At 43.8% G+C, this 6000-nt stretch overlaps 1 pseudogene; it reads right to left on the bottom strand.

Moving 5' to 3' along the window:
* Positions 1–5634: 5634 nt before the first annotated feature.
* On the bottom strand, positions 5635–5753 carry LOC124778853 (annotated as a pseudogene).
* Between the last annotated feature and the right edge of the window lie 247 nt (positions 5754–6000).

The following is a 6000-nucleotide window of genomic DNA, read 5'->3' as shown; positions in this document are numbered from 1 at the left end:
CAGGTAGACCGTTCGCCTGGTGCAAGTCTTTCGATTTGACGCCACTTCGGCGACTTGCGTGTCGATGGGGATGAAATGATTATGATTAGGACAACACAACACGCAATCCTTGAGCGGAGAAAATCTCCGATCCAGTCGGGAATCGAACCCGGGCGCTTAGGATTGACATTCTGCCGCGCTGACCACTCAGACACCGGGGCGAACAGAAAGCCCAACGGTACCGACCGAGCGCCGTGGCATTCTCAGCCGACAGGCGTCACTGGATGCGGTTATGGAGGGGCATGTATTCAGCACACTGTTGTCAGTTTTCGTGACCGGCGCCGCTACTTCTCGCTATCAAGTACCTTCTCCGTTAGCCTACAAGAGCTGAGTGCACCCGCGTTGGCAACAGATTAGATTAGATTAGATTAGATTAATACTAGTTCCATGGATCATGAATACGATATTTCGTAATGATGTGGAACGAGTCAAATTTTCCAATACATGACATAATTAAGTTAATTTAACAACATACTTAATTTAATATAACAACTTTTTTATTTTTTGTGTTTTTTATTTTTTTATTTATTTTTTAAATATTTTTTTTTTATTTCTTTTTTTTCTTAATTTATATCTAAAAATTCCTCTATGGAGTAGAAGGAGTTGTCATTCGGAAATTCTTTTAATTTCTTCTTAAATACTTATTGGTTATCTGTCAGACTTTTGATACTATTTGGTAAGCGACCAAAGACTTTAATGCCAGTATAATTCACCCCTTTCTGTGCCAAAGTTAGATTTAATCTTGAATAGTGAAGATCATCCTTTCTCCTAGTATTGTAGTTATACACACTGCTATTACTTTTGAATTGGGTTTGGTTGTTAATAACAAATTTCATAAGAGAGTATATATATTGAGAAGCTACTGTGAATATCCCTAGATCCTTAAATAAATGTCTGCAGGATGATCTTGGGTGGACTCCAGCTATTATTCAGATTACACGCTTTTGTGCAATAAATACTTATTCCTCAGTGATGAACTCCCCCAAAATATGATGCCATATGAAAGCAATGAGTGAAAATAGGCGTAGTAAGTTAATTTACTAAGATGTTTATCGACAGACCCAGATAGTCGCTCATCGAAGTACTAGCAAAGCTCAAAAGCGTTTAACTTCGGTGATCTGACGGAAACCGGCGTTACCACTGTGGCGAGGCCGTTGGCAGAGATGTCTAGCACGCTTTTCTTGGAATTTTTACTAACATTTGAAATTATCACTAATTGGAAATGCTATAAGTAGGTGAGACTACCTGATCTACTTAGTCTCGTGACGACTACTTAGGTACAAACAATTTTGCTGTGTAAAATGGACTCTGCAGTTACAAATTCTTCAGATAGGCTGTGTGGTGTCGGTGTGAGGCATTTAGAAGTGTGTCAGGCACTAAGCCAGCTGCGATCCTCCATCCAGACAGAAGCAGCGTGAGTGCGACGGTACGAATCGGTGTCCAGGTCAGCGCGCACAAGGCGACCCGTCCAACCCTTCTTCCCCTCTCCACCCCCCTCCCCCCCCCCCTCTGCCTCTCCGCGAAGCTCCCCTCCAGAGCGCCGAGGCGGCAGCAGCTACGGCTGCGGCAGCGAAACAAAATTTGGCGGCCCTTCCGCTGGCGGTAATTGTGTGGGCGACACTTTAATTTTCTCATTTGCCGCTTAATTCGCGGGCGCGGAGCGCGACATTCGCCGGCCGGCTCCGCGGCAAATATCGCCGAAACCCAATTGGACAGCAGCGGGCGGAAGGTAATCGGCCGTACGGCGCGCAATCTGCCTGCTGTCGCTGCCGCTGCTACTGGCCCCGCCCCCACCCGCGATCCCCACCCACCGACCCCTCACCCACACTCGCACCGCCCAGAGGGAGACCTCAATGCCACATAAACACTCACTCAGCACCGGCGTTGCGCGCCTGTACGTTAGAGATCAGAAAAGGAGCGCGTATGATTCTGAAGTTGTGGGTTGCATACTTTACAAAACAAGGTGGCACTGTTAAACCAAAGCAGACGGGCTTCCTTCGTTCCCGCCTAATTCCGAGAATACTGCGTGTGCGAGAACTGTGGCGCTGCGGTGGTTTCACACTCGCATATTCTCCGTCTTACTGCGGACTGCGGGAGTATAAGACCAGTCGTGACTTCCTGTTAGTACAGAAGATGAGTACTCTATCTTGCTTCTGTAAAGTAGCACTGACAAGCCGAAATGATCGATTTTCGGGGTCAGGTGGCATTTAAAGAAGCTTGTTTCGTGAAACTGTGTTGGTGTAAGACAAAAATTATTTGATGGAGAGTATAATACTGCAAATGTCTTCCGTTGGAGAAGGGGTGATGCCTGGAATAAGTTTTAAGCTGTAGTCCATGCTACAGACGAAAAACATACAGAATTCCGTCCAACACAAACACAATGATTGTATTCTTGTTTATTCTACCTCTGCCAAGAGAAACATATTGAAACTTCTTTATTAAATATTTTACTTTAACTGCTGAGTGAAATTGAATGCAAGTGAACCTACTTTCTCTTTACTTATTCTTATCATGTCAACAATGACCCACAATATTCTAGCACAACGCAATCTGACTGCTCAAAAAGAGAATAACATAACTTCAAATAATTAATTCAAAAGAATGGCCCCGACTAAAAAGAAATCGTAACAATAACCTATACATTTCATTAAGCACTTATAAAAATCTTCATTACGCGAACTACTGCAATACAGCGAGCGTCAATACTGCCAGCTAAATAAAATATTCTGGCTACTAAAGCCACTAACTACTAATAGGCATGTGGTTACCAAAGGAAAGATTTTGTTGCAAACCAAATAATGTATTTCTTTACCTTAATAATGTGACATCCAGTTCAGACACAAACATAAATCGTCATTGACATCCAGTACGAAAGTATATAATCATGAATAATATTCAATCTCCAAGTCGAACATGTACAGATCGTTAGCCTACGCTAACACTTCAGACCTCTACCCTCCATCAATGCTAACTTCTCACATCGAACATCCATCACTGCTGGCCGTTCACCTCCAACTGATCAACAGTATTTCCATCACTGCTGGCGACTAACTTCCAACTGCCAACACTACTGGCGATTAACATCCAACAACTAGTCCAACCAGCCTCAGGGTCTCTTACAAAGAAAGCGCAGTCAGAGATCGAATGCAAAGCGCTACGCAACGCTGCCAACACAGAAGCAGCCCACTTACAATCTGTAGAGCGTCAAAAGGAAACTGGACGCAGAGTAACGTCCTGTTATATCTGTGCTATCAAAAAGCGCGCTATTTCTGTATTCTTTCGGTCTTGGCAACTTGCGTTTATGGGCTAATCACGAGTTGTGTAGCGTAGCCCATCATTCGTTTCTGTAAGTTTTTCAAAGACTATGTATATAAAGTCCGCGGTTATACTTGCGAACTCGTGCATCCGTCTCCTATCTGAACAAGTCGAATCCACTCATACCCGACAGCAGTCGCAATGACAAGTGTGAATCAGCGGAAACTCACGAGTCGAGTCAACGAGTACGCGGGGATGGCGAATTCGAAGATGACGGCATAGGACTTACTGGTGAGTTTAAAGCGAGTATACGGAGCTAATTTCTGATCTCTACTATAAAGATTACGAAAATCCTGGGTTCATTCCTCGGTAGTAGGAAGTTCTTTCCTAGCAAAGATAGATACAAGAGTAGATTTAAAGGAATTGAAACAGATGTCTCCCAAGGATCGATCTTGGTGGGCCGATCCCATACAAATGACCGCAAAAAGACGCAACTAACTTCATTTTCAGACGTCATTGCGGTCTACTTCAGCCACCCGAATCTCAGTTACATCACATTACATGTGCAGATGCACCTTGGAGAGATAATCTTACGGTGCAATACAGGGAAAATTAGAATAAATTCCGATAAATGCGACGCTATCATATTCACTACCAGAAGGAGACCTCCCAGTCGTCAAATCTCCATTGACGGACGGAACCTATCCTGGTGTGACATATAAAACATCTGGATTTAAAATTTGATTCTAAACTGCTATGGAACTGCCGTAGCATATACAACGTATTTAACTCTTACACTTTACTGAAGGGTAATGGACTGGCCACCATGGCAAAATTACTTAAACTGAAACGCCAAAGAAACTGGTATAGGCAGGCGTATTCAAATACACAAATATCTAAACGGGCAGAATACGGCGCTACGGTCGGTAACTCCTATATACGACAATAAGTGTCTGGCGCAGTTGTTAGGTCGGTTATTGCTGCCATAATGGCAGGTTATCAAGATTTAAAAATGGTTCAAATGGCTCTGAGCACTATTGGACTTAACATCTGAGGTCATCAGTCCCCTAGAACGTAGAACTACTTAAACCTAACTAATCTAAGGACATCACACACATCCATGCGCGAGGCAGGATTCGAACCTGTGACCGCAGCAGCAGCGCGGTTCCGGATAAACGCGCCTAGAACCGCTCGATCACAGCGGCATTGTTTCATAATATTACACTCACTATCAGCCAACGTCAGGACCACTTTCTGTACTGCAACTTCCCAGTGTTAGCCTAAAAATCTGAGCCAGCATCCGTCTGTAACGAGGGAGATGTTAAGTTCAGAAAGAGGAAAAGGTGATTAGTATCACACCTAGATTTGGGAGTAAGTTCTACCACAAAAGAAACAAAGAAGGAAAAATATAGTTTGATAGTGTCGTGTAGAGTGATAGATGTTTTGTCGTCGTAAGTGTTATTTATTTACGAAACCACTCTCTCCGAATAATCTGAATGTTGAATTACCACAGCAGTGCGTTATGGTTGTACCGAACAAAACACTACTTTCTTTAATAGACAAAAGCGGAAAATGAGACGAAAATAACATGAATTAAGCTGTAGAAAATGTCAGACTTATTGAAATGACAGTTAGTTCCAAGAAGTACATTATGTGACAAACTTACAACTGCCATTCTACCGGATATGAGTTCACTGCACGACCTCGCTCGTTGTATTGTGGGTAAGGCTCTCCGCGAAGCACGTCTTTCTTGCGACGTCTCCTAGAGCAGTTTGCTGAGTATTCCCGACACACTCTCGTGTTGACCAAACCCACTGAGTGAGTGTCGCAATGGCTGTACAGGAACTGTATTCCGTAGGGTGGCGGCTCAAATCCATTCTATTCGATACGAAATCGTTACAACTCACATTTATCAAATTCAGGGACATAGAACTCACTCATTGCTCCCTTATATACCAAGTTCTGAAACGACTGTTTTCTAGTGATGCGCTCTGCAGCCACGTACTACGAATCTAAACAGGGGAGAAATGCTTTGTCCACTGATATGTCACTTATCTGTGTATCTTGTAGTTTTCGTGCAATCTTCTTATGAAAGCCTGCAGATTTATCAGTAACCTCACACTTATTACCTCTATTAAAAAACAAACACAGTCCGAACAGGTCTTGAAGGTCCAACGGTACTGACCGGCCGCCGTGTCATCCTCAGACCGTAGGCGTCACCGGATGCGGATACGGAGGGTCATGTGGTCAGCACACCGCTCTTCTCGCCGTTGTCAGTTTTCGTATTTTTCAATCAGGTAGCTCCTCAATTGGCCTCACAAGGATTGAGTACACCCCTCTTGCCAACAGCGCTCGGCAGGCCCTGATGGTAACCCATCCAAGTACTAGCCAAACCCGACAGCGCTTAACTTCGGTGATCTGACGGGAACCGGTGTTACCACTGCGGCAAGGCCGCAGTAATGCTCTCTATGCTCGAATTTTCATGTAGTGCTTGTTGATCTGATAGTTAATGCCTGTGACTGTTTACGAACTCCCTGAAATATTTTTCTTTCTATATGTGACTTATTGTACCAAATACGTGTGTGAGACATTATCGTAGTGAACTGCAGTTTACTGGAATATTTTGTAATTACCGATCAAGTATTCGTAAAGGTAAGGCAAGGGTGAAAGGTGGACTAGCAGCCTGGAGGGCAGAGAGTCAAATAT

Source organism: Schistocerca piceifrons, chromosome 2, assembly GCF_021461385.2.
Source record: "Schistocerca piceifrons isolate TAMUIC-IGC-003096 chromosome 2, iqSchPice1.1, whole genome shotgun sequence".
NCBI lineage: Eukaryota > Metazoa > Arthropoda > Insecta > Orthoptera > Acrididae > Schistocerca > Schistocerca piceifrons.
The sequence above is the reverse complement of the archived record's forward strand: the minus strand, read 5'-3'. Positions and strand labels throughout refer to the sequence as shown.